Source organism: Pongo abelii, chromosome 18 (assembly GCF_028885655.2).
Source record: "Pongo abelii isolate AG06213 chromosome 18, NHGRI_mPonAbe1-v2.0_pri, whole genome shotgun sequence".
Classification (NCBI taxonomy): Eukaryota; Metazoa; Chordata; class Mammalia; order Primates; family Hominidae; genus Pongo; species Pongo abelii.
The window spans coordinates 35124310-35152189 of NC_072003.2; the positions used below are offsets into that span (position 1 = coordinate 35124310).

Consider the following 27880-nt stretch of genomic DNA (forward strand, 5'->3'; position numbering starts at 1 on the left):
TCTTTGCCTCTATAAATACACTCCGTTTGTTCATAACTTACCTTGCATATTTCTTTTCTTGGCTGGTGTCAAAAGTTGTTTTATTTTATTCAGGAGAGTAGTCATGTAAATAGTCTTAATTTACCCATGTATTTATTGATGAATCTATATTATCTTTGTGTGAGGGAAACACTTTTGTAATTTGAAGGTAATTTTGTGAAAAGTTTATAACACTGTATCTCCTTTATGTATCACTTTATAATATTTTAATTGTAACATAAACACATAACAAAATTTACCATTCTTTACCTTTTTAATTGCATACTTTAATAGTATTACGTATATCCACATTGTTATGCAACAGGCTTCTAGAGCTTTTCCATTGCAAAACTAAAACTCAATACCCATTAAACAACAACTGCCCATTTTACCCTCTCCTGAGCCCTTGACAAACACATTCTACTTTCTGTTCTCATAGGTGGAATCATACACTCACTATCACTTTGTTTCCTGGCATATTTCACTTAACATCATGTCCTAAAGATTTATTGTTATTGTAGCATGTGATAAGATTTCCTTTTAAAATCATATTTCATTGTATGCATATATCATATTTTCATTACTTATTTATCTGTGAAGGTACATTTAAGTAGCTTCTACCTTTTGGATTTTCAGAATAATTCTGTTATAAACATGGGTGTGCAAATGTTTCTTTCAGGTCCTGCTTTGCACATTTAGATAGATACCCAGAAATGGGATTGCCAGATAATATGATACTTCCATTTTTAATATTCTGAGGAAACTCTGTACTATTTTCCATAATAGCTGCATTATTATTTTTTCCACCACCAGTGTACAAGTATTCAAATTTCTCTACATCCTTGAAAACACTTGTTATTTTTTCTTACTTGATAATGGCCATCCTAATGAGTGTGAGGTAATATCTCATTGGGGTTTTGCTTTTTATTTCTCTAAAGATTCGTGACTTTTAGCATCTTTTCAAATTTCTCTTGGCCATTTGTATATCTGCCTTGTGGAAACATCTGTTGAGAGTTTTGTCCATTTTTACATATGATTATCCACTTTTTATTATTGAGTTTTATAAGTTGTTTATACATTCTGGACATTAACTTTTATCAAATATATCATTTACAATTTTTTCTCATTTCTTAGGTGGCATTTTTACTCCACTAAATGTTTTCCTTGATGTGCAGAAAGCTTATTGCATTTGATGTAGTCTAATTTTTCTGTTTTTCTTGTTACTTCTGCTTTTAATGTAATATTCAAAAAAATCACAAAGACAAATGTCATGATTGTTTACCATATATTTTATTTTAATAGTTTTATAGCTATCTTAGTTAGATGTAAGTGTTTAATTCATTTAAGATATTTTTGTATATGGTGCAAGTGAAAAGTCCAATTTCATTTTCATCCGTTTTGATATTCAGTTTCATAACACTATTTGTTAAAGTGTCTATTGTTTCCCTGTTGTTCGGTCATGGCAACTTGATTGAAGATTATTTGATATTCATGAAGGTTTATTTCTGGGTTCTCTATTCTGTTCCATCATCTCTTTGTCTTTCTGTTTGTATTTATATAGCTTTGTAATCTGTTTTCAAATCAGGAAGTGTGATACCTCTTTTTGTTCTTCTCTAAAGCTATCTTGGCTACTCATTGTCCCTTGAGATTCCAAATGAATTTTAAGACTTAAAATAATATTTCTGCAAAAAATGTGACATTAGTATTTTGATAGAAAATACTTTGAATTTGTGCTTCACTGTCAATAGTATTGACATCTTAACAATATTAAATTTTCTGACCCTTCAACAAGAAGTCAAGGGTGTACTGTTTTAAGTTTCACATATTTTGTAATTTGCTAGTTTCCATCTGCTTATGAGAGCTTATTATATTGCCCAGGCTGGTCTCCAACTTTTGGCCTCAAGCTATTTTTTCTCCTCAGCCTCCCAATGTGTTTGGATTACATGGATGAGCCACTGCACCTGGCCTTTTTATTGTTTTTTTTTTTTTTTCTGATATTTTTATGATTTGAAGGTAATTTTTTAAAAGGGCTATAATATCTCTTAAGAAAGATTTTCATTTTTAATGTAGTCAAAACACATAAAATTAGCTGGGCATGGTGGCTCATGCCTGTAATCCCAGCACCTTGGGAGGCTGAGGCGTGTGGATTGCCTAAGGTCAGGAGTTGGAGACCAGCCTGGAGAAATCCCGTCTCTACTAAAAATACAAAATTAGCTGGGCGTGATGGCACATACCTCTAATTCCAGCTACTTGGAGGCTGAGGCAGGAGAATCACTTGAACCTGGGAGGCGGAGGTTGTGGTGAGCTGACATGGGGCCATTGCAGCACTCCAATCTGGGCAATAAGAGTGAAACTCCATCTAAAAAAAAAAAAAAAAAAAAACAGAAAACAAAAAAACACATAAAATTAACCAGCTTAGATATTTTAAGTACATAGTTAAATAATATTAAATATATTCACTTTGTTATGCAACATATCTCTATCATGCTTTCATGTTGCAAAACTAAAACTCAATACCCATGAAATAACAACTACCCCCTTATGTCCTCCCCTAAGGCTCTAATACTATTCTACTTTCTGTTTCTAGGAGTTTAACCACTTTAGATACCTTATTTAACTGGAAAAACACAGTGTTCGTCCTTTTCGTGACTGGTTTATTTTACTTACATAATGTCTTCAGATTATCCTTAGTGTAAAAACAATCGCATCTCCTGCCTTTAAAAAACTGAATAATATTCCATGATTTATATATTCCAAATTGTCTTTATCCACTTATTCATAGAGGGACATTTGGGCTGCTTCCACCTATCAGCTATTGTGAATAAAGCTGCGATGAATATGGATATACAAATAACTCTTCATTTGGCCATATAAATGAAAGTTTATTTCTGTGCTCTGTTCTGTTCCATTGGTCTATCTGTCTGCCTTTATGCTAGTACCAAATGGTTCGGTTACTGTACTTTTGTAATACATTATGAAGTCAAGGAGTGTGACACCTCCAATATTATTTCCTTTTTTGAAGGTTGTTTGGCTCTTGATACTCACTGTAGATTCCATATAAGTTTTAGAATTTTTTTTTGTATTTCTGCAAAATGAAATGAGAGTTAAAATTTGATAGAGATCACATTGAATCTGTAGATCACTTTGGATAGTGTGGACATCTTCATAATATTGTCTTCCAACCCTTGAACATGCTCAAGAGCATGTTGTTTAATTTCCACATATTTTCAGATTTTCCAGTATTTCTTCTGCTATTGATTTCTAATTTTATTCCCTTTTAATCAAAAATGATAGTTTGTAATATTTTAATCTTTTGTTTTTTGAGACAGGGTTTTGCTCTGTTGCTCAGGCTGAAGCACAGTGGCTCAATCATGTCTAACCAGAGCCTCAATCTCCCAGGCTCAAGAAATCTTCCCACCTCAGCCTCCTGAGCAGCTGGAAGCACAGACATGTGCCCAGCTAAATTTTTTATTTTATATTTTGTAGAGACAGGGTCTCCTTATGTTGCCCAGACTGGCCTTGAACTCCTAAACTCACTCAATCCTCCCACCTCAGCCTCCCAAAATGCTGGAATTATAGGCACAAGCCACCATGCCTGGCCCATATTTTATTATTTTTAAATTTAGTAAAACTTAGTTTTGTGTCTTAGTAGGTCATCTACACAGAAGAATGTTTCATGACCTCTTAAAAAGATTGTGTATTCTGATGTTGCTGTGTGTAGTGTTTTGTTTGTTGGTTTTTTCCTTTTTTCACTTCTACTCACTGTGACTAGTGTTTTCTATATGTCTTTTAGGTTTACACAGTTTGCAGTGTTATTCAAATCCTCTGTTCTCATGTTAACATTCTGTCTGGTTTTATTATTCATTACTGATAGTGGGGTAATTATGTCTCTTACTATTTTTACATAGCTATCTCTTTCTTCATTTGTGTCAAGGTTAGCTTTACACATTTGGGAACCCTGATGTGAAGTGTGCATATATTTATTATTAATACAGCTTCCCCAGTGAATCGACACTTTTATCATTATATCATATCTTTCTTTGTCTCTTGTTTCAGTTTTGGCTTAATGTGTATTTGACATAATTGTGACCTCTCTTGCTGTCATTTGATGCAATTTTCCTAGAAGGTATTTTTCACACTGCCACTTTTGGCCTATCTGTTTGCTTAGATCTAAAGTGAGTTTCTTATAGACAGCAGAAAATAAATCTGTTTTTTAAATCTCTTTAGCCAATTTATGTATTTTCATTGGACATTTTACTCCATGTATATATTCATTTTAATCTTGAAAAGAATGAGCTATTTCCATTTTGTTAATAGTTCTATTTGTTTCTTGTAGCTATTTTCTCCTCTTTTCTGCTCTTATTGCCTTCCTTTGTGTTTAGTTGGTATTTATGGTAACATGTTTTTATTTCTTTCTATTTTAATTTGCCAAGGTCATATTGCAAGATAAAACATTTGCTTTTAATCTCTTCTCTTGACATCTAAACTGTGGAGGTCAAAGCTATGGACAGGTCTAAACCATGAGGTTTCCCCCTTCTGGGCTCCCATCTTTTTTGGACTGCTGTCTGATCCCTGGAGGAGTGATGACTCCACACCAAGCAACAGTGGACAGCAGTGGTCTACTTGTGAACACTTGTGTCTTTGTATGCCCCTGCTGCCTCTCAGGCGTGACCTCTCTTACCCTTGAAACAGGAGAGCTATTGGCAGAGAAGGGGCATTTCCTCCCATCTGGCAGAAAAGGAGGATTCAGGCCCTTTACCTTTCTAAGTTCAGAAAAGTCAGAGCTCTCAGAGATGCATTTGCAATGTGGCAGGCACTGGCCACAGGGGGCTACTGTGCATCTGTATTGTTCACAGTGTGAACTGAGATATGCTGGGTGAAAATACAAGAAATAATTTTAAAGATTTATATATATATATATATATACACACATATACACTTAATAATTCAATTCTACCAAGTTAAAATATTTTGGATATATTAGGTTAAGTTATTAAAATCAATTTCACTTATTTTTCTTTTTTATGTTGCTGCCAGAAAATTTTAACTGAGACATGTGGCTCATGTTTTACTTCTATTGCACATTGCTGCAATAGAGGATTGCCTATTTTCAAAGCTCAGGCTGCCCCAAGAGCCAAGGGGTCAGAAAGATTGTAAAATCTAAAATTTAAAAATAATTATCATTGGCAAGGCATTGTGGCTTATGCCTGTAATCCCAGCACTTTGGGAGGCCCAGGCGGGAGAATCACTTGAGCTCAGGAGTTCAAAACCAGCCTGGCCAACATGGCAAAAACATGTTTCTACTAAAAATACAAAAATTAGCTGGGCAAGGTGGTGGGCACCTGTTATCCCAGCTACTCAGGAGGCTGAGGCAGAAGAATCACTTGAATCTGGGGGGCGGAGGTTGCAGTGAGCCAAAATTGCACACTGTACTCCAGCCTGTGTGAAAGAGTGAGACTCTGTCTCAAAAATAATAATAATTGCCATTATATTGTTTTCATTTTGAATAATACACATTCCCCGCCCCCCCCCCAACACACACACACAGAGTAAGGGAGAGAAAGAGGGAAAGAGAGGATCTCTCTCTGTCACTCGGGTTGCAGTGCAGTGGCCTGATCTCAGCTCACTGCAGCCTCTACCTCCCAAGATCAAGTGACCCTCCCACCTCAGCCTGCCAGGTAGCTGGGACCACAGACATGCATGACCACACCTGGTTAATTTTTTCATTTTATTGTAGAAAAGGTGGGGGACAGGGCACTCAAACTATGTTGTCCACGCTGCTCTTGAACTCCTGGTTTCAAGAGCTCCTCTCTCCTCAGCCTACCAAAGTTTTGGGATTATAGATGAGATCCACCATGCTTGGCCACATATATATAATTTACAAATAAAAAAACCTTATATACAAGGTTAAATGCAAATGTCCCACAGTGAGGGCCAGACTTCAGTATAAGGAGGGAGTCCTGCCTGAAAAGGGCTGCAGCTTGGAACTATTCGCTCTGTCCTTATTTGGCTACAAGTTGGTTCACATCTTCTGTCACTCAGGCCCAAAGAAATGGGGCCTAGAGCTCTATTATCCAATCACTGGTGCTGGGGTAAAAACTGTCTTAAAACTATTATTTAATGCTTAGCAATGTTAATTTTTAGTGAGAAACTTAAGATTACTTAATTGAACATAACAATATTTTAAGATTTTAAATTACTGAAAAAAAATAAAATTATGACACAGGTACATCTTCCAATTTTTTTTGAGGAGGGGTTCAAGTACCTATGTTATATATTGAAACTGACTGTTTCTGTAAGCTCTACCCTTAAGTCAAAACAACGCTGAAGTTATTGTGAACAGGTATGTAGCATAAATGCGACCCTTAAGCAAATTTATATAGTGATTTCAATTGTCCTACACATCCCTTTCCTGTGATAAGTGTCTAGGTTTTGGGAGGTAACAGTACAGGGATGCACCATCTTCAACCTTCTGAGACATAGCCTCTATTCATAAGTTCCTCTTAAATGTTTCCTTCTAAGAAACTTGATTCGTCAGCCTCTTTCTTCAACCTCTCAACTCCTTTGGCCTTGAAAGGTAGGTTTACATTTACCTACTTATGACAAAACAACATCATATATATGGTCTGTCCATTTCTAGAACATTGTTATGTGTTTAACCACTGTAATATTTAGCACAAAGTATAGTTTTGTATACGGATACTATATTTTATATAGTGTGTTTTATGTAGCTACTTTCTATTACACATCATGAAAATACATGTTCAGTAAGTGCTCACTTAACGTCATTGATAGGTTCTTGGAAACTGATTTTAAGTGAAAGAAAAAACTATATATTATAGGAAATTAACTCTTATTTATATCAATTAGCCAATGGTAAGATTGGTTTCATTCATATAGTAATAAAAAGTCAGTTTCCAAGAATCTATCAACAAAGTGAGAATCCTGTAATTAGTATTATAGTATGTAGTACATTACAGCATTGCAATATTATAGTATGTTATTGTAGTCTTAGCAGTTGGTTGCATAATGTGTTTCAGTTTCCCCCAAGATCACAGAATTATTCAGACCAACCAATAACAACCTCCTGTGGGAACCAGGAGCATCTCACCCTCTTGATATTACAAAGCCTTCCCCTCACACCTCCTGTTTGTTCTCTCTGCTCCCAGGTGCAATCCCTGTGTGGGTCTGTTTACCTTACAGTACTTTCCTCCTTCCATGATTATATGTAATGAATAACTGCTGTCAATCTTATCTGTCCAGTGATTGGTGCCATGGTTTTAACTCTTCCAGTAGCCCTAGGGTGGTAATTTCTCCCTCACTAATGGGGTAAAGTGGAGGCTAATCAAACAATTCACAACACAAACTGGATTAACCAACCATAACCGAGGACACCTGCTCAACTTTAACTGCTTTTGGCCTACTGGTTTCATGATACATTAAAAGTCACCTCAGTCAGAGCCACCAGTTGGTGGTGGGCTTTTGCTTTGGTCTAAATAGCAGTTTATGGCCTTTATCATGAGTTGCCTTCCCTGCCCACACTAAAGCACACTCATCACCTAGACATAAATGGTCAATTGACTCTGCTCCAGCATGATGTGTCATCAGGTTTAGCCTGTGTTTTGCAGGCAGTTTGCAAGACACTTGCCTGTCAAGGCAGTGAAAAGACAGAACCTTGATCAGTCAGTACTTCACTCCTGATTACCAAGAGTCAGGATATATCTCTGTGGTCACTTCATCTGGTCTGGTTATTATTACTAAATGCCTGGGTAGTCATCTGAACATTGTTTATTATTGCACACTCTCAGGACAGGCTCAGGGATGGTCTTTTGTAAAACCGCAGAAACAAAAGGGACTTTTACTTTGGAGAGAATTATGCATGTCACTCGGTTGCTCTGACAAGTGCTACTGTCATGCAAGCAAGAATAGTGCCCTTTTCTTTTCTAAGTTGCTGCTTCCTTTGCTGCTGTCATGTGCACTCTCATGATGAGGTGCACATTCCTTCTGCCTTATGGTTTAGAAACTGATGAGTAATAAAAAGAAAAAAAGAGCATTTAATATTAGCCCCTCTCGAGACATGGGGGGTAATTCTCTCACTGTAAAATCCCTAACATCGTGTGGGCTTTTAGCACTGCTGCTTACCAGTATGCCAAAGGTGCAATCTTAGGATCAGGAGTTTGATGGACTCAAACAAAATGACCATAGTGCATATGGGTGCTAATCCCAGTGAGACTGAGTGGCAGTAAACACTTTCATCAAAAGAGAAGACAGATCACAATTAAACAAATAATGATATAACTTAAGAAACCAGAAGAGAAATAAATTATCCCAAAGTTACCAGGTGATTAAATTAATAAAAAATTAGAGCAGGAATAAATGGAGACTAGAAAAACAACAGAAAATGGAGAAAAAAGTAAGAGTTTGTGTTTTTTTTGAATCATAAAATTGACATATCTTTAGCTACATGAAGAAAAAATGCTCAAATAAATAAAATCAGAATTAAAGGGGAGACATTACAACTGGTATAACAGAAATACAAAAGGTGATAAGTCTACTATGTACATACACTCCTATGTACAATTATATCCCAAAAAATTGGATAAGGTAGAAGACATGAATAAATTTCTAGACATGTACAATCTACCAAAACTGAACCATAAAGAAATAGAAAATATGAATAGATCAGTAATGAGTAAGGATTTTAGATCTGATGACTTCACTGCTGAATTTTACCAAACATTTAAAAAGAACCAACTCTTTGAAAAAATTGAAGAAAAAAGAATACTTCCAAATTCATTTTATGAAGCCAGCATTACCCTGATACCAAAGCCAGAGATGGTCATCACAAGAAAAAAAAATAAAGGCCAATATCTCCAATGAACATACATGCAAAATCATCCACAAAGTTGCAAATGAAATTCAAAAGCACTTTAAAAGGATCATTTATTATGATCAAGTTGGATTTATTCCTGAGATGCAAGAATATTTTAATATGTGGAAATTAATGAATGGCATAAATTTTATTTACACAATGAAAAGATTAAAAATCATGACTATTTTTATGCATGCCTAAAATTATTTTGACAAATTTTAAAATCCATTTCTAATAAAATTTATAACAAATTAAGTATAGAAAGAATATACCTCAAAATAAATAAGTACTTTCCCTATTAAGTATAGGACAAGCCCATAGCTAACATTTTAGAAAATGGTGAAATATTGGAATCTTCTTTTCTAAGATTTATTTTAAGATAAAGATGCCCACTCTCACTACTTCTTTCAACACTTTACTGGAAATCCTACTCACAATATTAGACAAGAGAAAAAAAGGGAGGGCATTTAAATGAGAAAGAACAAGGTCTTATATTCATGGAGATTAACGCTCAGGTTTTTACAGATTAGATTTAACAGCATGAAAGCTGGTACCATCCAAGAATAACAGGAACTGTCCCTGAGGACATAGGGCTTTAGGGATGTCAATTATTAAGAGGCTCCATGAAAGCAGAAATGCTCCTGGATGTTTCCATTGTTCACACAAAAAGTTTCAACAGTTCAGCCCCAGTAAAGGCATATGCCCCAGTAAAGGCATATCCTGACTTCTGTGAGTGATGAGCTTTTCACCCAAAGCAGAGATGTGAAACCTGACAGGTATCAAAGACCCCCCACCCAAGTGCTCCATCCCTTGAAAGTCACTCCCACAAAGCTGGAGCACCATCTGTTCCTGGGGGATCAGGTCATCTTCTGTGTCTTTGAGACACTGGCCAGTTAGGTTTCAGTCAACATGAGGCCAATGATTTTAAGTGTAAAATATCTAAACCATCATAATCTTTAGGTAGATATTTGGAGGCTTGCGTACTTAAATGGGTTGGTGAAATGTCACACAAGACACATGGCTGGGAACTGGGATTTGCTCCTCTGCTCTTAGCAGCACCTCGGTAACCCAATAATTTCCCTCCCTCATGCCTCCATGTTCACATCTGCGAAAAAGGCGCTGGTGAGTGTGACATTTTCAGGAAGCCACTGCCCATGGTCACTCCCTGCAAAGCTCTGAATTTGTGCATCCCCAGGACAGGCAGTAGGTGTGAAGGTGGCCTGCCCCTCCACACCCGTGGGTATTTCTCGCAAGGTGGAGGCGAGAGACTGAGAAAATAAATAAGACACAGAGACAAAGTATAGAGGAAGAAAAGTGGGCCTAGGGGACTGGCGCTCAGCAAGTGAGGACCTGTACTGGCGCTGGTCTCTGAGTTCCCTCAGTATTTATTGATCACTATCTTTACTATCTTCGGGAGGGGAATGTAGCATGACTACAGGTTGATGGTGGGGAGAGGGTCAGCAGAAAAACATGTGAGCAAAGGAATCTGTGTCATAAATAAGTTTAAGGAAAGATGCTGTGCCTGGATGTGCACGTAGACTAGATTTATCTTTAACTTTACATAAACATCTCAGTGCAGTAAAGCTTAGCAGAGCAGTGTTGCCGCCATGATGTCTCGCCTCCAGCCACAAGGCGGTTTTCTCCTATCTCAGAATAGAATGTATGGTCGGTTTTACACTGAGTCATTCCATCCTCAGAGACGTGCAGGAGACAGATGCCTTCCTCTTTTCTCAACTGCATAGAAGCCTTCCTCTTTCACTAATCCTCCTCAGCACAGACCCTTTAGGGGTGTGGGGCTGGGGGGCTGTAAGGTCTTCCTCTTCCCAAGAGGCTATGTCTGGGGCTGTCTCAGTGAGGGGAAACTTGGACAATACCCAGGCTTTCTTGGGTAGGGGTCCCTGCGGCCTTCCGCAGTGTATTGTGTCTCTGGTTAATAGAGAGTAGAGAATGGTGATGACTTTCACCAAGCATACTGCCTGCAAGAACATTTTTAACAAAGCACACCCGGCACAGCCCCAGATCCATTAAACCTTGAGTCAATACAGCACACGTTTCTGTGAGCACAGGGTTGGTACAAAAATTACAGATTAACAGCATCTCAAAACAAAAATTTTTCTTAGTACAGATCAAAATGGAGTTTCTTATGTCTTCCTTTTTCTACATAGACACAGTAACGATCTGGTCTTTCTTTTCCCCACATAGGTGTCTTTCAAAGACAGCTGAACTTGCGCTCTGCTTGGAGAGAGCGGAGGACAGCAGCAAGTGGTTAGCATCTGGGACCTCAGGCCAGTTCCCACAGCCACTTAGGAAAGCAGGCGGCTCCAGGGGCTGGAGGAGGCGAGAAGCTCTGGAAAGACCCCGGGTGCAGGTGGGAGAGAAAATCGCGCTAAGCAGCGGAAAGGCGGGCGAGTGAGGACAAGACACTCCCGATTTGGGCAAAGGCGGGGTGCACTTCGCAGCAACACACCCTCCTCACTGCCCAACCCAGACCTGCTCCTCAAGTTCCTCTCCTGACTCAATTCCCTTGGCGACGGTTTGACATGGAATCAATGGCCAGCAAAGCTTTGGAAGTGACGCCGCCTACGCCGCCCTGCCCCTCCCTCCAGGGCTGCGCCCCGCGTCCTCTCCTGTCTCAATCTGGGTTGTCATCCTGCAGCCCCGCCACCCACCTTGGGGAACCAGTGAAGAGACTGCAACTCCTAGCACGCCCCGCGAGGCGCGCACCGCCCTGCCCCTCCCCAAGAGCTCCACACTCCCCCTGCCCGGAGCAGGCCCATATCGCAGACCCTCAGCCCTGCGACCAACCAGCTGGGAGCGGACCAGACACTGTAATTCCTGCAATGCACTAAGACCTTTCTGCTCCCTGCCCCGCCCTTCCACGCAGCCCAGCCCCTTCGCCCTGCGGAGGGAAGCCTGGCTGTTCCCAAATCTCTCCTGCCTGGTGAAACAGTGCAGCTAGGGCGGCTAGTTTCACCTTGAAATTGTGGCACCCCGTCTCCCGGAGCTGCGGGCTTCGCGCTTGTCATTTTGGAAGTTTGATTTCTCCAGACCAACATAGGGCGGGTCGCCTCTCAGGGCCTCCACGACAGGGTTGCCATGGTAACGCTCCTTGGCCGGAATTGGGCACGCCCCGCCCCTTTTCTCGTCCGGGCTCTCCACTCGGCCCTGCCCCTTCTCGCTCCTCCCCCTCGCCACGCCCTTTCAGACGTAAGCGATGTAGCCCGTCCCTAGCGGTGGGGTAACTGTCCTGCCCTTTCAGACATGCGCAGTGCACCCGTCCTAGGGTAATGGTCTGGCCCATTCAGCCATGCACAGTGACAGGGCATCTCTAGGGATGGGGTACCGGGCCTGCCATTTCAGACATGCGCAGTGCACCCCTCCCTAGAGGTTGGCAAATGGCTGCGGACCCGACAGTTATCAGGCTTCTTGGGATCCCCTCGAGAAGCCCCCTCGCGAGTGTCTGAAACCGTCAGTTCACCGCCAGAAATGAAAACATCCTGTCTCTAGTCACCTGCCATTTGCCTTTTCAAATCCTCTGTTCTCTGGGCTGTCACAAATCCTCCTCTGCACCCCAGGAGCGCCCCTTGGATCCCCGGGCCGGCTGCAGGGCCCACACCTGGGTCGGGCCTCTCACGGGGACGCTCCCGCCACCGCAATAAAGAGGAGAAAACGTCCCAGGGGGAAGGGCCTGACCCTGCTCTATTCAGTCAGAAAACACCCACAGGAAGGGACTTTGGGAGCTACATCCACGACTTCTCTGACCCAACCCAGGCTTCTTCCTAGGCCTCGGGGTCCTAGTGTGAACCTCCCGGCCGTGATTAATCCAGGTCAGCAGGGCTACAGCGCCCCCTTGTTCCCTCCCAACACATGAGCGAAGTTTGTGTGGTGAGGTCAGGGACAATGTCTGCGTTTCTGCCCTGAATAGGGCTCCCTTGGAAAATCTTTTAATATCTCTTTTTAAATAGCCCCTTTGGACCACTTTTAATAATTTGCTGATAGAACGAAACAGTGATCATTCTCTTAATTCATGTTTCCATTAAGTTTTTCAGATTAAGTGCTCCAAGACTACTCGCTGTTGAAACTGTCATAGGCACAGCCTCAGCTCCCAGCAGGGTGGACGCATAAGAGCAGAATCTCCGTGGGGCTTCTTTCTGGAGCATCAATATTACTGCAGGATTTGGAAGAAACAAATATAAATAATTTCTAAGGTAAAAAATTGAACATTTAAGACAAGGATAGAAAAGTCATCTGCCTTTAATAACTCATCTGTGCCTCACATGTCAGACTTTCTCCAAGAAAAAAACTCTAAGGAGAACCTATTTCCATTCTTATAAATAATAAAAATGATAAATCATATCAAGTCAGTTGACAGTCCTCCCCTGCTAGTTTCCTAAATCACAATATGGGCTTGGTATGGTTTTATTTGTATTTTTGTGGGGGGTGGGGGGTTGGGGGTGGACTTTTGGATACAAAAATTTAGGTTTTTGAACAATTTTTGGAAGTTTTCAGGTATTAGTTATTGATTTACTTTTTTTACACCATCTAATTCCTGTGTCTTTCTGCTCTCCTTCTCAGACGTGATCATTCCACAGGTCTCTAAGGCTCTGTTTATTTTCTCTAAATTTTGTTGATTTACTTTTGTACCCATTTAATTTTTTCTGTCTCTTCCCTCTTCTCAGACTCAATCATTCCACAGGTCTGTAAGGCTCTGTTCATTTTCTTTAAGCTTTTTCTTTTTTTTCTTCCATCTTCATATCGGATAATTTCTATTGCTTTGTTTTCTGTTTCTGATCTATAGATAAGCTCAAAATTATTACTTCATATTTTTATATTTGACTATTTTTCATTTCGCTGCTGAGGTTCAACATCTGTTTATTTATGGAATATTTTCCTTTCCCTCCATGAGCATACTTACAATAGCTGTCTTCAAATTCTTGTCTTCTGATTACATCTTGGAGATGTCTACTGCCTGCTTTTTATCTTGTGTATGTATTACATTCTCATGTGTCTTCACACATCTCATAAATTTAAAAATTGTGTACTAGAGACTGCATACAAGAATTATAGAGACTCTGGATTCTGTTGTGTCCCTTCAAAGAGTGTTGTTTTTTAAAGAGGGTGTTAATTGGGCTGAATTCTAGCTGCAATACTTATTTCTCCTACAGAGGGCACAGCTGAAATCTTCATTCAGTTCTTATATACATATATCTCATATACGTATTCTATATAGAAGTGTTTCTATAATGATATATACTATTTTATCCAGGATTAATCATTTTTCTCTATGAGAGTGTTACTTCAGCTAGCCACTTCACCATTAGTGGAAGCCAGAACCTCAGTTTTGATTTTTGGATTTAATATAAATGATATTATGAAGTATGGATAATTTTATATCAATTTTTATTGCAAGATTATATTCATGATATTCATTTACACTGTTGAAGATTTCTATAATCTGTTCATTTTAAAAAGTCCTTTTTTACTTTGTGGTAAAATATACATAAAATTAATTATATTAACAATTTTTTAATGTGCAGGTCAGAGGAATTAATCACAGTCACATTGTTCTGCAACCATCATTTGCATTCATAGGGAATTTTATTCATTTTGCAAAACTGAAACTCTGTTCCTGTCAAACAACAGCCCCCCTTTACCTTCCCTTTGGCCCCCGGGAGCTACTTTTCCACTTTGTGTTTCTATGAATGGAACAACCATACGTACCTTGTATGAGTTGAATCATACAATGTAGTAAAAAAATCATGAGGAAGAATAGTACACACTGTGTAACATATTTAGTAAATTAAATAACTTTTTCTAATTTAAATAAACACAGAGATCAGTAGCACATAGAGAAAGATAGATAAAAAAGAAAAAGCAGTTAGAACGCTGTGTTAAATTTATGACTATGGTGTCTCAAATTCCAGAACAGCGAGGCCCCTGCCCCAGACACAGGACTGGTCGTGGTGCAGCTGGGAGCCCAGTGCAACTGTCTGACTCCCAAAGCCCGTGCTCAGCCTAAATGTCACGGAGCCCTGAGGCACTCTGCCCCTGCCAGCCCAGGCACTCAGTGGCCCTGAGATTCACCATGCCCTGTTCTTGGTCTTCAGGGTGTTGCTGGCCTACTGGGATGAGGGCTTAACTGACAGAACCAGTAGGAGCTTCAGGAAATAGTGGCAGCTGTGAGGCTACCATAAGCCACACCTCAGGCTTCCCACTGCCTGCGCAGGGGTCCCCATGCAGCAGGGCCAAATGTTGACCAGGGAGCCACAGCCACAGTCTCTCGAAGCTGGTCGCAAGACAGAGTCTTCTCATACCCTCTGCTAATCTGTAGGCCCTCACCTTTTATTCTGACCATCACACTTCATGGACTGGAACAAAACCCCAAATTCTTCTTCAGTCGGAAGATGACAATTCTCTCTTGTCACTGAAGCAGCTGCATTTCTTGGAGGATTTTGATCTGGAGACAGAAGGAAGGACAGGATTCTGACAGCTCCTGGGTGGAAGATGATAAAGGGGAATTGTGGGGGAGGGAGGAGGCAGGAGCCAGTCTCTGAGGCTTATCTCCTAAGGGGTCCCATCCTCCCCTCCAATCCCATGTAGCCCCAACCTGTTCTCAGAGTTGGATATAAACAGCCCCTCCTTTAGTAACTTATAATGGATTCTAGTCCGCTAATCAAACCCTCCACTGGAATGGTTCTCCTCCTTCTATGTGTCACAAACCTTCCCAATAAATCCTAGATTCAGAGGATGGAGCCAGGGAGTGTCCTCCCCAGGGTGGTCTCTGACTTTTACATCCTCACCCTCACTCAAAGTGATGGCCCCAGCTGCTCACCTTAATTCATCACTTAGTATCGATTATATTTTCCTAGAAGTTATACAGCCAAGATCCCTCAGAAAGGCCCCCTGGCCCATGACTAACCTTCATCTTCCTATGCTGCACCACCACCAGGGCCACCAGTGTCAGGACATGAGCATAAAACAAGACTTGGACCTTCACCACATTCTGGGCTCTACAGAAGGGACACTGAGGCTCAGTGATCTTTTGCCCTGATTCTCTGTGATGACCGACAGAAACACTGAGGCCTTGGAAACAAAGAAGGTATTCAACCACTTAGGAACTGCCTGTCTTAGGAGGGGCCCAATTTCTCTTTTCCCCAGTGGGCACCACCTGAGGCAGAGGCTGAGACTCAGCTCTGCAGCTTCACCACTCAAGGAACAGGGACTGGTGTCTTTGCTGGAGCCTCCATCACTCATAGATAAGATGGACCTGACACCCACATTCACAGGGGCATCTGGTAGGCTCTCAGGAAAGGAGGTTTGCTGAGTGCTGCAATCTCAGGGCTCAGTCCAAGACTCTCTCCTCACCACTTTCAGGATCCTGGTCCCCACCCTGCCTGCCTGTCCCAGTCTCACTCACATCCATATAATCCTCTATGGCAACTTCCAGCATCTGCATGTCAGTGAGAAGTGTACCCAGAGAGGGCACAGCACCCTGTGCCATCAAGGTGGTAGCAGTGATGAGCACCAATTATCAGCTTCCTCCACAAGGCCTGTCCTTTGAACTCTCACCAACCCATATCTCCTTGACCCCCTACCCAAGTCTCCCGCTTGGAGCCACCAAGGACCCTCATCCTCCTTACCCAAAATATTTCCCTCCTTTTTCCACAGCTGGCCTCCAAAGACACCAAGCACATCCTAGTTACCTCTATGGTCGGGTTTTAATAAGTCACAAAGTCAGGTTGTCCCCAGCCACACTCTTCCCCAAATCCACTCTGAGCCACGCTCTCCCAGGCTCTTCCTCTGATCTCTAATCAAGGCATTCCAAGCACTGTGGCCACAGGAGGGCAGGGCCAGAGGAGGAAGACACTCTGCTCTCTTGATGTGGAAAACTCCAGCTTGGAGAGAGGAGCCCTATCTTGACTTCCTGGAGCCCTTCCCTGACGCAGGCCAACTCACCTGCTGCTAAAGCCCCATCTGGACTCTCTAAAAATGTCCCTAATTAGCAGAGTCAGAAACAGGGTCAGTGAGACTGTGCTTCCCTCACAGTTACACCTCTGTTCTCCTGACCTCAGATCTGAAATAACCACCTGAGGCAGCTGGTGCAATGCTCCCACCACCTCCAGTGAGCCCTGGTTCGAGATTTACTCCCAGCTCCAACGCTCAATGCGTTCATAACTTTGGGCATACAGCCGGACCTCCCTGAGACTGTTTCCTCATGTGGGAAGTGTGATGGGAACAACACCTTCCTCACAGGGCCTCCCAAGGACTCAGTCGCATGTGGCTATCACCATTGTTCTCACCGTCATCCCTCTCAGGAAGAGTCAGCCACAAAAACTTTTAAATTTCCTTCCTCCTTTGCACCTTATCATGACTCTGTGAGGCCTGCACAACAGGCTTCCTGAATTTTCCAGAGGAGGAAACAAAAGCCCAAAGAGGGCAGTGACTTGCCCATGGCCCCACAGGAGAGGTTGGCTCTCCCGCCACCTGGAGGGCCTTCCCCAGTTGCCTTTATGCCACACACCAGCACCACCACTGACCAGGGGTCAATCCTCTGGATTATATGGGTGTCCACATCCCCATCCAGGCCCAGCTGTGGTGGAAAAGGGACATGGTGTCTTGGGGGGCCTGGTTGAGCCATGCCAGCTTGTCCTAGCTTTACTGGAATTGCTATCCCACAAACTGGGTTTGAGGCCATGCCAAATACTTCACCTCCCTGATGATCCACCAAGGGAGTTTTCCACACAGAACTCTCTCTTTATCCACTCCCCACTGTTGGCCTGCCAGTGAAATCGCACTGGTGCGGTAGACAGGTCTCCCGCCTCACCCACCAGTTGCCGGCCTCCAGTGTCTCTGATACCCAGGGATGATCATGCCCGCCTTGGCAAGGCTACTGAGATTCAGGAGGACTTAAACAGATCTTTGGCTCAGATGTGTTGCTTCAACCTTGTTTCCTGGGCCGTCTCCCTTGGCCTTCAGAAGGCCCCTGCCAGCCTCAGTGTGCCAAGCACTGACCCTAGTGGACTTTCCTTGGGGACTGCATCTCACCCACCCTCCATTGCCATGGCTTCTGCTCAGCCCTTCTCACTTTCCCAGGACAAGCCTGGCTTCACAGACACATCAAGATCCTGTGCATTTCTCTTTGTGGTGTTCAAAGAAATAGAATAATTTCCATTTTTTTCTAACTTGACCTACAACCTATTTATTGTGAAGATGTCCTGGCTGCAGGAGATCTTTACACACCCACCCAGAAGGCCTCAGCCCTTGTTTCAGTGCCTTCTTGTTTCACCCTGTCACTAAATGTTTATGACCTCAAGGAAATTGGGGGAAGCATGAGCAAATGCAATTCCATTGTTACCAGTGCTGTGCGGGCAGGGCCAGAAGGGTGAACCTCACTGGGGTTATATAGAAATTTTATATAAGATAGACATTTCAAGTTTGCTTTGGAGAAATGCAGGGAGAACTAACTTTCATAAGTGACAGTATGCAGAAGTTAAGCTTCCTAACTTCCACGAGTTCTCAAGTCCCTCTTACTAAATTTGGCAGTGCGTGATGATGTCCAGATGGCCATAATATACATACATCAAGTAATTTATAGCATTCATTTTGTGTTAGAAATTGTGCATTTCAGCCAACAGTTTTTAATACATCATGGATAGTTTCCCACATTGCTTGAAGATTGAAAAAGAGAGCACTTCATGAAATGTCCTTCTGGACACATTTTCATTGAAAGTTCCATATACCAACAGGCAATGAGACAAGTGATAGTTGAGTAGCCTCATTGTCTGGGGTGACACTTGAACTTCTTGGTCTCGCAACTGAGGAAATCAAGAATGCAGACATGCCAAGGGTGAGGTTAGATCAGAAATTCAATAAGTGAAAGAGAACAGCTCTCTGCTCAGAGAGGGGTCCTGAAAAAGGGTAGCCATTCTGCAGTGAAATGCAAGGGTTTTTATATGTGAGCTAGTGGGAAGGAGTATTTTATCCACATAGGGTGTGAAAAACCAGTTAGGACCAGGCTTGTCAGCTGCATAGAGCACAAATCTCTGACAGCCCACATCCCACCCTTTTATTATGCAAGCAGGTTCTTAGTCTGAGCTACTACAAGTTGCTCATCTCTTTCCTACTATACATGTGCAAAAAAGAGGGGTGGAGCCCTTCATGTTGCATGTGTCTGGCCCAAGGTGATGGGTGCAGCTGCAGGCATCCCTGTCGATGCAAGCTTTCAGCTTCCTTATCTGTGATTGCAGCCTGATCTTATAAGCTGTTAAGGAGAAGTGATTTCTTGGGCTGGTTTTTGTTAGAAGGGAAGTTCTGCCAAGGACTCTTTGCCCTATCAGCCTAGCTAGTTTCTTTCTTCATCCACTCTCAATGATAAATACTTGCTTTTAAGGGGATTCTGGGGGTGGGAACAGACAAATTTGAGACCACAAAGTACCTTAGAATAAGAATTCACCCTTCAATCAGCTATAGTGTGCATTGTACGTCTATTATATCGGCTTCGTGCACTACTCAATATAACAAGAAGAGAAAATGTGTATCTTTTAAAAATCTAGATGACAAACGGATTTTCCACAGATTGTTTGTGTTTTCCTCTTTCTAGAACTTGGTCATTCCACTGTAGATTGTTTTCTCTGGAATCACAGATGATGAGTAAGCCTAGGCTGGCAAGCAGGACACAGTGGATTACTTGCAGGGGTGGTGTTTTTGTGGGGACCCTAAAGGGGCAGCCACTGCAGCCTGCAGGAAAGCCTCAGCAGCGATTCTCTCCCGCGCTGCCCCAGAGGGGTAAGGCAGCCACGCAAAGCTCTGATTCCCTGTCATGAAGGACAACCTTGGCCAGGCAAGCCCCAGCCTCCAGGAAAAAAGGGTGGATCAGGGAGCACGCACCTTCCGGTCTTATCGTGAGCTGTGCCTACAGCCTGCCCTGGGGCACGACTGGTACGCGGATCTGTTCTGGTCTTTCAGGAGGCGGAAGACAACTTTTCTCCCCAAGTCGCTGCCCTATTGGCCAGGCCTGGGATGGACTGCAGGTCTGCGTAGTGATTTCCGAATCTCCAGCACCCAGTTGTCCCACTGTGATGACAAGGAGGATGGCCAGAAGTACCGGGATGAGGAAAAGGGAGGGCTAGCAGGAGAAGGCGAGCTTCCAGAAAAAGGCACACCACAAATGCTTAGTGTCTGGGTGCGGGGATTGCTGGGTGCTGCTTGGGGGCAAGGCCACGGGCCCGGCTGGTGGTCACCAGATAACTACCCCCCTGCCAGAGGTCACCAGGGATTCTCTGAAAACCTTCGGAAATGGTACACGCAAACCTTCGGAAATGATTAGCCGCAGCAGCTGATTCAGGCCGCTGAGGGGTGCAGGGAGCCACACTGAGTACCCCTTGGACTGCAGCCTGTAAACGCAGCCTGGGTCTGGGGCACCAGCGGAAGTGCAGCCCACGCCTCCACCGCCCTCGCCCTCTCCTGCCTCTCTTCTTGTCTGTCTGTGCCAAGATTGTAACGGCCTGATCTCTGTACTGCCTGAGAAGTGTACAAGGTTGGAGAGGCAGAGCAGAGGGACGTGATCGCCAAAGCCCTGCTCCCGTGCTGGGCGCTGCAAGGAGACAGGGCAGAGGAGGTCATTTTGTTCTGCTCAGAGGAGAGGAGAGGCCAAAGCTCATGACACTGTCTTTTTAGGGGGCCTCCCATTCAAATCCTATCCAGTCTCCATTGTCCTACACTTGTGCAGACTGAGGAGATAAAGCTCCGGTAGATGGGCATGGCGACGGAGGTCCGCATGCCCACCTTGGCAGACCCACAGACTGACAGTACTAGGGTCCACACCCGCAGAAGCTCTTTCCAGTCTGCCGGGCAGTGGACTCCCACATTCCCAGTAGGTGGCTCTTCTGCTCCATCCACCAGCCACCTGCCTCCAGTGACTAAGATCCTCAGGGCTGATCAGGCCCCTCGTTGGCAGAGCTGCTGAGATTCTGCACCAACTGGACAGATCTTTGGCTCAGATGAGCCACTTGAGCCTTCAGTGTCCTGGGCCATCTTTCCTGGGCTTCAGAAGGTCTTTGCCAGCCTGAGTGGGCCAGGGCCTGACCATGGCTGCATCTCCCTGGGAGCCGCATCTCACCTGCCCTCCGTCCCCAGGGCTCCTGCTCAGTGCTTCCCACTTACCCAGGACAAGCCTGGCTCCAACAGACATGTCTAGACCCTGTGTGTTTCTCTTTATGGTGAGCAAAGAAAGAGAATGATTTCCATTTTATTTTTATTTTTTTCTAACTTTACCTATAACTTATTTACTGTAATAAGTCTTAGGCTGCCGGAGCCCTGACTCACCCACCCAGGAGGCCCCAGCCATTATTTCAGTACCTTCCCAACCCACCCTGTCTCTCAATATTTCCACTGTTAACAAAATATGGAGAAGCACGAGCAAGTGCAATTCCACTGGCACCAGAGCTGTGAAGATGGGTCCTGAAGGTCATGCCCATTAGGATTCTACAGGAATTCCATAGAAATAAAGAACTCAAGGTTTGTTTGGACAGATTGGCATGGAGAAGTAACTTTGCACTCACCTCTGGGTGCCCTCAACCCTGGAGCCACTTGTTCCTTGGAAGCCACCTGAGCCACATGCCCTGCTGTCCTCACATCTACAGCAGCCCATCTCACTGAGGGCCAGCACCAAAGTCTCCAGAGTCCAGCCCTGGCCTCCTCACTGCTCCTGGATCCCCCACAGTCCTGGGCCTAAGTCTCTCCATCTGCAGTATGGGTGTCCCTCCATCATCCCCAGCCTGCCACCCAGAGCCCAGGCCAGGGATCTAGAAATCATTTTGATAGCCTGGCCTCTTTTCCATCCTGTTGGGACCTAGACCTTTGGTGTGACCTGAGGGAGATTGTCCACCAGGCATTGGTCCCTCACCTGCCTGTTGAGGACAGAGCCCCAGCCCAGCCTGTGAGAGGCACCTGGGGTTCTCCTGGGCCAGATCAGAGTCTGAACCTTGGGAGGGAAAGTCACACATTCCAGCTGAGAAGCAGCAGGCTCCTGGATATGGGCCATCATGGGGCCACTGCTCACCCCCACCCTCTCCTGCATTGCAGGTGCTCCATCCTTGGGAAGTGAGAAAGATGAAGAATGAAGCTGAAGACTCAGGTGAGACCAGCTTCCAGGCACACAGACTAGACAGGGATGGGTCCTGGGCCCACATGGGAGAGCAGGAAATGTGGCAAGGAGGACTCAGCTAGGGGAATGGAGCTGGGGGAAACCAGGGCAGCAGGTCCCAGGAGAGGAGCATACCCCGGGAGAGAATCAGAATTTTTGGCCTCAACTGAGCCCTCAAACCCTGCCCGAACCACACTCTCCAGTGACCTCACCCTGAGTTTCTGCTTGCCTCTGCCCACCTGGCCATCCTAGGCAGGTGTTAGGTATTTCTCCCATTGTGGACTTGAGTTGTGAGGGTTACCAGGCCACATTTCAGAAGGCACCATCTGGCAGTGGGCAGAGTTGAATTACTGTGGTCTCCTTGTCTTAGAAAACAGCCCCTTTCACAGCCTGATAAGATGTCTCTGTCACCCAGGGGTCTCTGTATCCCACCCCAGGAGGCTCAGGAGGGCAGCCCAGAGCCCTGGGAGGTAGCTCTTCCCAGTGTCTGCCACACTGCTCTCATCTGTGCCTCAATGTCCTCCTCCATGTGATAGGGATGTCCCTGTGGGTGGATGGCAGTGAGGCCAACTTGGGGAGGGGACTGCCTCCATTTTCTTTCCTGGGCTCCTGGCACCTCCCTTCTGTGGGATGATATGCCAGCCTCTGCAGGAGTCCCAGCAGGAAGGCAGACCCCAAGAAGGAACAAACACAAGCTGAGCTGTGAGGAAGTAGGTAGTGGCAGCCCTGGACACCGGGAGGGGAAGAGGTGGGGCCTCCAGGATGCCATCCTCACTCACCTGGTACCTGTCAGGCCCTGGAGCTCTTCAGAGAGTGGGGTAGGGTCTCAGATCCTGGTGGGCTGACACCTCTTGGCTGCCTGTAAGGCTCCCAGCTCTGCAGGCAGCTGGGTTTCCCCTCCTAGCAAACTGCTTCCAAGGCCTGTCCTACCTCATCCATTCAGCTGAACTTACCACTGGGTCCTGGGCCTGCCCCAGTGTGCTTTCCTGGGTGGGAGGGAGCTCCCTAGGGAGACACCTCTATGCCCAGAAGGTTCCCAGGCCAGGGGGGAGCACACTGACCTTCTTAGCAGGAGAAACCACTTGGGGGAAGCAGGCTGGGAGGGGTGGGGATACATGGCCCAGCTCTGAGAAGGCTCGAAGTTGGGGAAGGGCCATGCTGCAAAAAGCTAAACATAAACCAGATGTCCCTTAATATGTGGATCAATAAACTGTGATGTAGCCATAGACTCGAATCCTACTTTTCAACAAAATGGAGCTATTGCTTCACACCATGAAACTGATGAATCTTAAGTTTACTTCTATAAATGAAGGAAGTCAGATCCAAAAGGCTACATATTGTATGTTTGTATTTATATGATATTGTAGAAAAAGAAAATTATAAAGATCAAAAGCGATTAGTGGATGCCAAAGAATGGGATGAGGGGAGGCGCTGGCTATGAAGGGACAGCATGAGAGAATCGGAGGGTAATGAAACAGTTCTGTGTGGTACTGTGAAGGCGGATGTTACTCTGAACAGTTGCCAAATCACATTGAACTATAGACCACAAAGAGTAAATGTCCTTGATGCAAATTGAAAAAATAACCAGAAAGTTAGGGACATTTAGATGAAATGCAGTAGGTGATAAATGAGTTTAACTATACTACAAATGTATGGCCTAACCCTACTGAAGATGGTGGCGATGAAAATTCTTGACCTGAGTCACTTAGGAAAACAGTGTTTTGATTGAATGCTGTAATACTCAAAAGCTGTACACTGACACTGTATTCTAGTTGTTTTTTTTCCTGTAAAGCTATGGATTAGCAATTTTGAAACTACTTTATATATTAGTTTATATATTTATATATGATTGATTATTAGTGCCTGTTTCTCACTCTCGTTGAAAAAAGTTGAAAATAAAAATGGTATGCTAGAATGAACCCTGCCATGCTGATGTGGAGCTGGAAATATCAGAATAAACATTTCTATTGCAATATATCCATCCAGAGAGAGAGAGAGAAAAGGAGATATGTGTGCACACCTTAGTAACATGTTTCCAAACCCTGTCTGCTAATAGGGCCCAGAAGCAGTGACATTTCAGTATCAATGAGCACACCTAACTTTCGGATCTTGATATCTAAATACTGTTCTTCGTTAAAAAGAACCAGGGCTACCTGTAATAGTGGATAATTCTAGGGCAGGAGGTAGAAAATACAAGTTGAGCCTAGAGTATCTTATAGAGCCAGAAAGTCAAAAAGTGCTTTAAAAACATACAAGGGAGCATGTCAAAAGGAGCCACGCTCTAAGAACTCCCAATGGCCCAAGGTGGAAAAATGTGAGCAGCAAAATAAATAATGATAGCACTAAATTATAACCAGAGAATAAAATATATATCCACACATCCATACCAATATAGAAAAGATGAAATAAATAAGGAAAGAAGGAAGAAAGTGAGGGAATGAGGAGGGGAGAAAGAAAGAAAATCTTTACAGAATTCCAAGTACTACATCTACCAATGTAGATGAATAATTCAAAACAGAAAATCACTACAAGAACACCCCAGTAATAACAACTGTAGGCAAAAGTTACTAAAGAATTTTAAAATTGTGGGTAAAATTTAAAGGAGAAAAAATGTATTTGCATAGCCCCAAAGTATTGGCTTCCAAATATTTTCAAAACACTGTTTTCTCTTAATTTTTTAAATGACCAGTAATTACTTAAGGCAAAAAATTAACATTGTATTGTGAGATTTGTAATGTTTCAATGTAAAATTTACAAGAGCAGCACAAAGGATAGAAGGAGGAAAATGGAACTGTTCTGTAGGAAAGTCTTTATGTTTTACATGTATTAAAATGTATTAACTCTAAGTAGATTGTGATATGTTAAAGATGCATATTGTAATCTCTGGACCAATCAATAAAAAAAATGCAAAGCAGTGTCACTTAAATGCTGATACAGAAATTAAATTAAATATAAAAAGTATTGCACAAGAATGTGTATAGACCTTTTAGTCATAATAACCCAAAGCAGAAGGTAACCTAAATGTTTTTCAACAGAAAATGGATGAGCAAATTGTAGAGCATTCATACAACCAAGTACTGTTCATCAACACAAAGGAACACAGCCTGGATGATTCTCATGAACCTGCTAAATGAGACAAGCTGAACATAAAATAATACATATTGTGTGATTTCAGACAAAATGAACCTATGATTTAAAAAAAATGAACAAAGAAATAAACTCTGAGGGAGAAAAAAAAATGTCCAGAAAGGAGTAGGAGAGAATTTTTTAGAGATGGTGAAAAATTCTATTGTTAAAAGTTATGAATGTTATATTGTGTATTTGTCTGTCAAACTTGTACATTTAAGATTCATGCCTTTCAATGTACATATGACCTCACAATGAAAAACAGAACTAAAAATAATAAAGTAGGGGTGAGCTAGGTTGAAGTATAGATAAAACAAAATGGCACATGATTAGTAGTTGTTGAGGTTGGGTGATTTTGTATCTGTTGTACATGTTTAAAATTTTCTGTAATAAAACATTTTGTATAAAAATACAAAGTTACTGTATAATGTAGGCTATTAAAAGCTTAGCTGCCATTGGAGGGAGGGAGGAAAAGACTAATTGCCAGGGCATGAGTGAAGGTGGTTCTCTTTCTTGGCTGCACAAGTGTATTTGCTCTGGAATAATTCATGGAGCTTTGCATGAATACTTTGTGCATGTATTTTTGTATGCTTGTTGTACATCACAAAGTGATGAAAATATTACATATTTTCACACAAAATTGAACCCAAAATCTCAGAATAACAATAGTATTTTGTTCTGGTTAAAGTCAGACATGTTCTTTCATGATATTATTAGATGAGTTTGAATATTAAGAAGTCTATTCATGCCCTAATTATCGAGTGACACAAGGTCTTTTTAGTTTTACCTCAATTTGAAAAGTGGCATGGTGTTAATTTTTCGAATGCAACACTTTTTTCCAGGAAATTTCTTTCCCCACAGTGATGCTTACTGAGGCCAGGGCATCTAGCACAGTGCCCTGCGTATTATATGTGCTCAGTACATGTAGAACTGGGTTATGTTAGGAACAAAATGAGTCATAGATAGTGCTTGCAGATAAGAGCCAGTTGTGGCAGAAGTAGATGCAAATGTACTTAATCTTTCTTTAATGAGAAATGCTCTTTGTTGTTTCAGGTGATGGGCTGGTTTGTGAAAAGCCCAGTGCCTTTATTTCCCCATTCATCCAGGAGGGGACTAAGCTGGGCAGAGATGAACCACCAAGCTCATCTATGAATACCCCAATGATGAGCACAGACACTAGCCCTATTGGGGGTGGCTGAGAGAGGTCCTGGTGAGGCTGCAGAGGGGAATGGAGATATATCAGCTACACATCCTAAACCAAGCTTGTCCAGCCCATGGCCCACGAGGTACATGTGGCCCAGTATGGCTTTGAATGTGTCCCAACACAAATTCATAAACTTTCTTAAAACATTAAGTATTTTTTTCTGCGATTTTTTTTTTAGCTTATCAGCTGTTGTTAGTGTTGGTGTATTTTATGTGTGGCCCAAGGCAATTCTTTCAACCTGGCCCAGGGAAACCAAAAGATTGGACACCCCCATACAGAAAAAAAAAATGTGATCTGCTTCCTTATCAAACTTCTGTTCTAGAGATCAAGACTCTCAGTTCAGACAGACACTGTCATCTTTCTCCAGACCACAGCGTACCTGAGAGTCACAGAAAACTTCTGTTCCACAGTTCTCCATGGGAGTAGCTATGGGGCAGAACCTATTAACTCAGCCCAATACAGACATTTTTGTGGTTCATCTGATCTTCCAGGCAGGGATGTTGCTGCTTTCTTTAGAGAGGCTGGGCTCTGCCTTTTGCCACATGCAGATGAGTGTCAGCTGTGGTGGTGTCAGTTGGTAGGGTCAGCCTAGCCACAGACCCTGAAATGCATGATAAGGTGCCAGGAATGGTGGACTGGGCTAGGCAGTCTCCCAGTCTTCAGGCTTCTACATGGCCCTCTATACAGCATGAATGAGTCCTGGAGGTCCTTGACCTGAACTGGGCCAATGAACTTGTCCTCAGGTCTTCAGGGTGCAGGTGTTGACTGTGACATGGAGAAGCAGGCTGGTCCCTAGGTCACCAGCAGAACTCTCAGGCAGGGCCAAGCAGAGCACTCAGATGGTGGGAGCTCAAGGGCAGATCATAGGCCTGTGAGGGCTGGGCTCGCAGAAAGGCTCCAGATCATGGCTAAAATCATTACATTGGAGGAGGGCAGCTGTGCTGTTGGCCTGTCCCAGGGAAGGCAGGGCCCCCTCAGGGAGAGCAGTGGAGGCAGGCAGACGCTGGGCACATTGTCCACCCACATTTTTCTCCTACAGGAGCAGCAGCAATATCCTTCATTGAGATGTGTGACAGTACCTGGTCAACCATTGCCTGCCTGGCCCAGCAGTGGCCGTGGCAGTGGCAGCAGTGGTGATGACAGTGGGGGCCCCAGGACAGAATGCAGACCTCTGCAAGGCTGGAATCTCAGAAGACCACTGGGCAGCAGCCAAAATTCCTGGGTGCAGGCAGAGCAGCTGTGCTCCAGGGCTGTCACTGGTGACCCTTGCCCCCACTCCATTGGTGGGTGCAGTGAAGAGTGACTTCTGGGGGCATGTGGTCCACTCACACTTCCCTCTTGCAGAGCCAGCCGTGGATTTCACTGCTGGGTGCATGAAGGTGCCCAGGCTCCATGCTTTCTTGCAAGCCTGGTGGCAGCAGTGGTAGTGGCCACTGTGACTGCAAGGGGAGCCTCAGGGACTATCACTTGCCTCTGGGAGCTGAGCTCTCAGAATAACACTGGGCCAGAGCCAAAA

At 43.5% G+C, this 27880-nt stretch overlaps 2 long non-coding RNA genes across 3 annotated transcripts; one reads left to right on the top strand and one right to left on the bottom strand.

Moving 5' to 3' along the window:
• Nucleotides 1-1287: 1287 nt before the first annotated feature.
• On the bottom strand, nucleotides 1288-12715 carry LOC129050752 (uncharacterized). The gene is made up of 3 exons (XR_008514498.1): nucleotides 11865-12715; nucleotides 2253-2377; nucleotides 1288-1700 (listed from the first exon to the last, which is right to left on the bottom strand). It is a non-coding gene; the product is annotated as an uncharacterized LOC129050752 (long non-coding RNA).
• On the top strand, nucleotides 12096-26514 carry LOC129050749 (uncharacterized). Of its 2 annotated transcripts, XR_008514491.1 has the most exons (5): nucleotides 12096-12717; nucleotides 12932-13098; nucleotides 15840-15989; nucleotides 21974-22025; nucleotides 26214-26514. It is a non-coding gene; the product is annotated as an uncharacterized LOC129050749 (long non-coding RNA). The 2 variants fall into 2 exon arrangements; XR_008514492.2 differs by lacking the exon at nucleotides 15840-15989 and having other exon boundaries at nucleotides 12145-12717.
• The last annotated feature ends 1366 nt before the right edge of the window (nucleotides 26515-27880 follow it).